This window comes from Nomascus leucogenys, chromosome 3 (genome assembly GCF_006542625.1).
Source record: "Nomascus leucogenys isolate Asia chromosome 3, Asia_NLE_v1, whole genome shotgun sequence".
Taxonomy (NCBI): domain Eukaryota; kingdom Metazoa; phylum Chordata; class Mammalia; order Primates; family Hylobatidae; genus Nomascus; species Nomascus leucogenys.
Genome location: NC_044383.1, coordinates 1,591,099 through 1,597,275, shown reverse-complemented (window position 1 = coordinate 1,597,275; position 6,177 = coordinate 1,591,099). Strand labels below are relative to the sequence as shown.

The following is a 6,177-nucleotide window of genomic DNA, read 5'->3' as shown; positions in this document are numbered from 1 at the left end:
CTTCATTTGCTCAATGCCAGACTCCAAAAACCATTTCTCTCGCAACAGGCCAGGGGAGGCAGCGTTCGGGGATGGGACGCCAAGAGTTAAGGGTGAGGCCGCACGCGTGCAGCTCCCCCGTGCTGCGCATGGCGCTGGGATCGGCCTGAGCGGCGGGTGAGTCCCTCTAAGCCCGCGGCGCCCGGTGCCCGTCACCCGAGCCGGGCCGGGCCCCGGCTCCCCACACGCGCCCCGCGGCCCCCGGGCTATTTTCAGCCAGGCCGCGCCCTGTTTCAGGAGCTTGCACAGCGGCTCCGCGGAGACCGGGACTGCGTGGGGGAGGATCGCGGCGGGGGCCGTCGCCGAGCAAGGAGCGCGGCCGCGGGGACCGCCCGGGAGTGGGGGCGGCGGGGCGGGCCGGGTTCGGGGCTCCTGCCCGCGGTGACGGTGACGCGCGCCCCCGCCCGCCGCCTCTGCCATGGCCGATCGGGGCCGTCGGACGCCGCCCAGAGTCGCTCGCGGGGAGCCTCGGTGAGCAGCGGCCGGGGTGGGACCGGGACCCGGGGCCGGGTCTCTGCGCTGCGTCTGGCACGGTGCGTCCGGGACGCGGGCGCCCTGGCGGCCGTGGGGCGGGTCGGGGGTGACGTCCCGAGGGGAGGGGGTCCCGCGGCAGAGACGCCCTTGTCTGGGGCGGGGTGCTCCTTGCCTCTCCCGGCGGCCCCCCGTGGGCGGGTCCTCTCCACTGCACCCCCTGCCCTGCACAGGCCTCGGCGCTGGCGTGACGCGGCCGCTGGGTGGGGCCCGCGCAGGTGCTGGGCCGGGGCTGGGGACCCGCATCTCCGTGTCTCCGACTGTGTCTCCTGCGGAAAGGGGCGCCGTGCGATTGTTTTTATCTCGGTGTCTGGTTTTTAAATTTCACAGCCCCCGTTTCAGGGATGGCCAGCGTGGCCGTGGGATGCTGATGATACGGGAAGCCAGAGAATAAAGGCTTTGGTGGAGGTCGGGGGGAGGCGCCGGCCTGGACAGTTTTCCTAGAAAATATCGTCTGCGTGTACCCGCGACCTTGCCTCTCGTGGAAAGCCGCTGGGAGTTGGAGCGGCTCCCTCCTGCCCCCGTCTGAGGTCTGGCTGGCTGTTTTCTTGGTGAGGTGCTGGAATGCACAGGAGGCTCTCCCAGGCAAGCTGTCTGCAAATGTAAGAAATGGGGTGGTGACGCGCAGACCTGGGATTCGCTTGCAGAACGGTAGGAAATCCGTTGTCATGGAGGGAGCCAGGGAGCTCTTAGGTGTGGGGGAAGCCTCCCTCCACCTGCGGGTGGGTGGCAGGAGGAGAAAGTGCCACGCCGTGTGTCTGCAGGGGCTGAGGATTACACGCAGGGGTCAAAAGACCCCTGCTGGATTTGGTAGTGAATCAGTGCTGGCTTTGGCAGCTGAGGCAGGATTCTCTCCAAGTAAAGGGCAAGTCGGGCTGCTCTGCTGACCCCTTAGTAAACTGCAGTGGGGAGGGCGGAGTGTCTCCAGGAGGCTCAGCGAAGGCGAGCAGTCACCCTGCAGCCCTTTCAGGAGGAAGAGCCTGGCCAAGCGCATATCTGGTTTGGGCTTCAGTTGCCTGGGCGGCAGCGCAGGCTTCCCCCTACCCCTGCCCCTGGGGACTGGCCCAAGACTGCTCTGGGGCTGTAGAGAACAGCTGTACCAATTGGCCACGAGTGGGTTGCAGCCTCTGCCACAAATCTGGAGGAAGCCGGGGATCTCACTCCTTATCTGGCCTTGTCAGCGTTCTACTACAAAGAATATGCCTGGCAAGAAGAACTTCTGTAACAAGTTATAGTTTGGAATTCATTGAGGATATAGTTTAAGTAGGATTTTTCAAGCAAATTGACCTGTCCATGGACAAGCTTCCTGTTTTAGGACATTATTTATATTGAAAATATCTGCCCAGACATGATTCTGGCTTTTATTGTCAATTTCCAATGATAGCCACTGAAATCCAGATTTCGCAAGGGAAAGATGAAGAGGACGGGTGGTGGTTCAGTTCAGATGCCCCAAAAGAAGCTGTCACCAGCACGCCCTGCAGTCAGCGTTTCTCACACTTCAGGTGCCCTGAGGGGGCCCATGTGCAGGGCACAACCTCCACAGCAGGCAGCTCATGGTCAGCAGGTTCCAGGCTCTGGGGTTGGTCCCACAAGTATGTATCCGTGAGACTTTTGCAAGATCTAGGAGTTTGTGGAAAATGGCATAATAATAAACTAATTTTTTAAAAAAGATGACAAAGGAAATAGCGATGATCAAAATAGTCAACCATGGCCAGGCGTCGTGGCTCACACCTGGAATCCCAGCACTTTGGGAGGCCCAGGTGGGTGGATCACCTGAGGTCAGGAGGTCTAGACCAGCTTGGCCAACATAGTGAAACCCTGTCTCTAGGAAAAATACAAAAATTAGCTGGGCATGGTGTGCCTGTAATCCCAGGTCCTTGGGATGGTGAGGCAGGAGAATCGCTTGAACCCAGGAGGCAAGAGGTTGCAATGAGCTGAGATCGCACCACTGCACTCCAGCCTGGGCAACAGAATGAGACTGTCTCAAAAAAAAAAAAAAAAAAAAAAAAAACCATCATAAACGTACTTGCTGCATGTATGGCAGGCTCTGTTCCATTTCTTTACCCGTGTTACGGGGTGTGGGTGTCCCCCTGTTAGGGTACAAGAGCTGGGCTGCAGGAGCGCAGGAGAAGCCTGGGATGGGCTGGGAAGGGCTGCAGAGGCAGGTGGAGGCTACACCCTTCACCCAGAGGCGCCGCCCGTGAGGCCACACGGGGAAGCAGGCTCAGGCCACATCAAGGAGCATGCAGTTCAGCAAGGGAGGAAGTACAGACATCGCCTAAAATCACCAGAACTAAGGAGCTTGGAGTTGCAAAATCAGCATTTGAACCTATGTCTCATTTTTAAAAATATTAAAAAATTTTTTTATAGAGACAAGATCTTGCTATATTTCCCAGGCTGGTCTTGAACTCCTGATCTCAAGTGATCCTCCTGCCTTGGTCTCCCAGACTGCTGGGATTATGGGCATGAGCCACTGTGCCCAGCCAGGACCTGTGTCTCTTAGTTGTGATTCAGGAACTTAGTCACCTCAGCTTGGGCCCGGATCCCACACCAGGGCCCTGTCTGCCCTGCCTTGCCCCCTCGGGTTTTGACACCACCCCCATACCTGCAACCCCCAAGCAGAACAGTCTCAGTCAGGCCACCCACCGTTTCCCAGTAAGGCCAAGGGCTAGACCCTTTCTCCCATGGCCCCTGGACCCCATGGTCCCCGCACGGCTGTGAGGCCTGGCCTTCCACACCTGCCAGGACTTCCTGCTGCATGTCACCTGCCTGTGGCTCACTGGCTTCCCCGGCAGAGGTCTCTTAGCACAGCAGCACATCTGTGCACTCCAGAGAGGTGACCCTTGGTTTGAGGCCACCCCCACTCCCTCCACAGCGCTGGGCTGTCAGGCCAGTGAGGTCTGAAAATCTGGCTGGCCCCCCATTCCCTACAGCGGCATCCGGCAAAGGTCTTGAAGATGGGGGAAGCGTCATTTCTGGCCTCCTCCCTCGGCCTCCAGCCGCTGCATCGACTTGGCTCTTACAGCCTCTCTGGGATGCTTCCACCTCCACGCCCCACGTGCTGGGGCACCTCTGTGCAAGTCACGCTGTGTGTGGAGGTCTCACTGCTCCCCAAGTCTCTGCCATCACACTAAGCACCTGGGTTCCTTCACCAGCTCATGCTGCTTTGTTTTGTTGATAAAAATTCTAAAATTTCGGAAGGCTGGGATGAAGACAATCAGTACTCAGAACTAATACCTGCCCAGGTGACTTCTGTAAGTCATTAGGTGCTGCTGTGGACCAAATTGCGTCCCCCAGGTTCACAGGTTGCGCTCTGACCCCCAGTGTGATGGTATGGTGGGGTGGCCCCTTTGGGAGGTGACAGGGTGAGACGAGGTTATAGGGTGGGCCCCCGGGATGGGACGTGTACCCTTACAAGAAGACACAGGATCGGGCTCTCTCCACAGGGCACAGAGGCAGCTCTGTAAGCCAGGAAGGACCCTCACCAGGAGCCAAACCGGCCGGCCCCTTGGCCTCAGACTTCCAGCTCCAGAACTGCGAGAAATGCCTTGTTTAGGCTGCCTGGTCTGTGGCATATTGTGATGGGGATGAGCTGACCGAGACAGGGCCGTCCCCTCGTTCCGTATCTATACATCTGCTGGCTGCCTGCTGACCTCCTGACCACTGATGGGTTTGCAGACTCCCCCAGCCACACACACAGTTTGGATCATGCTATAATCATTTTATATCCTGCTTTTTAAAAATGTCATATTCATGAGCATTTTTTTTACTATTCAATTGTTTAATCAGTTCCTTATATTTTGGGTTGATTTTAATCATTTACAATTGTGAACCATTCCCGATGTGCTTTTTTTCGTTTTCATTTTTTTTTAAGCATGGTAGATAACACTTAACATGAGACAAATCCTCTTAAATTTTAAGTGTACGACACTTAAAGTGTCAGTGACCCTTGGTGGTTGGTACAGGTTCAGCACAGAATAGCAGATTTCTGGAGGTTATTCCTCTCACTTAACATTAAAGGAAACTTTTCTCTGTTAAGAGCTCCCACTTCCTAGCCCTGGAAGCCCCCCTTCCGGTCTTTATTGTTGTGATTTGACTATTTTCGACACCTCATAGAAGTGGAATCGTGCAGTACTCGTTTTTCTGTGCCTGGTTATTTCACTTAGCACGGCGTCCTCAAGGTCCATCCAGGCTGCAAATGGCAGAAGCACCTGTGTCTCACGGCCGAGCGGTATTCGTCAGATGTGCACACCACATTTTCTTTATTTTTGAGACAGAGCCTCGCTGTCACCCAGGCTGGATGGAGTACAGTGGTGTGATCTCAGCTCACTGCAACCTCTGCCTCCTGGGCTCAAGCGACTCTCATGCCTCAGCCTCCCAAGTAGCTGGGACTACAAGTGTGTGCTACCACGCCCCGCTAATTGGCACCACATTTTCTATAAACATTCATCACCTGTTTATTTTAAAGCTTTCCTGTGGATCAGACAAACTGGAGTGCATGTGTTTCAGGGAGTGGAGAGCTGGCTGGGTCCGGGTGGGCTGGAGTGGGTGGTAGGTGCCAGTGGGAACAGCCAGGGCAGCGAACCCTGTGAGGAGGTGAGAGGATGAGGGCGGCTGTGCGCAGGATCCCAGCAGCACGGGCTGTGTTCTGGGAGCTGCTGCCCCAGATGGGCACAGTGGTGTACACCGGGAGCCAGTGTGGCCCCTCTGCCGGGTGGCCCCAGGCCCCAGGAGGTGCATCTTCTGGTGTTGGGAGTATGGGAGACTTGGCTGGGGCTGGGCCAGCAAGGCCGACACCCCCGCTCCGTTCCCGCGGCCGGTGGCATCATTGAGCGCCACGGTCAGGAGAGCTGGAAACATAGCACGCTGCCCCCACGGCCCAGGCTGGGTGGGCATGTGAGCTGCTGAGAGAATTTCATTAGCCGTTATAGCTGGCCTGAACTGTCGTGTGGCTAGCCTGCGCCAGCAGACACCTGCTCTGCTTGGGATCCCCACCCTCTGAGGCCTCTTCCATGGCTGTCTGTGTTTCTTTTCTTCTTTCTATCCTTTTTTCTTTCTTTTCTTTTTTTTCTCTCTTTTTTTTTTTTTTGAGAAAAAGTTTTGCTGTCGTTGCCCAGGCTGGAGTACAGTGGTGCCATGTCGGGTTACTGCACCCTCCACCTCCCAGGTTCAAGTGATTCTTGTGCCTCAGCCTCCCAAGTAGCTGGGATTACAGGCATGAGCCACCACACCTGGTTAATTTTTGTATTTTTAGTAGAGTCAGGGTTTCACCACATTGGCCAGGCTAGTCTTGAATCCTAACCTCAAGTGATCTGCCAGCCTCAGCCTCCCAGAGTGCTGGGATTATAGGTGTGAGCTACCATGCCCCGCTAGTTCGCTTGCTCGCTCCTTCCTTCCTTCCTTCTTTCCCTCCCTCCCTCCCTCTTTCCTCCTTCTCCTTTCACAGGGTCTTTGTCACCCAGGCTGGAGTGCAGTGGTGTGATCATGGCTCACTGCAGTCTCCACCTACTGGGCTCAAGTGATCCTCACACTTTAACCTCCTGAGTAGCTGGGACTATAGGCTTGCACCACCACGCCTGGCTAATTTTTGTATTTTTGTAGAGACGG

At 56.3% G+C, this 6,177-nt stretch overlaps 1 protein-coding gene across 1 annotated transcript in view; it reads left to right on the top strand.

The window, feature by feature from the left end:
- Positions 1-275: 275 nt before the first annotated feature.
- The window catches only part of JAKMIP3 (Janus kinase and microtubule interacting protein 3), a 148,532-nt gene continuing 142,630 nt past the window's right edge, over positions 276-6,177 (top strand). The window contains exon 1 of the mRNA XM_030805146.1: positions 276-510. The gene's annotated coding sequence lies outside the window, so the exon portion shown is untranslated. The remainder of the gene's footprint in view (positions 511-6,177) is intronic.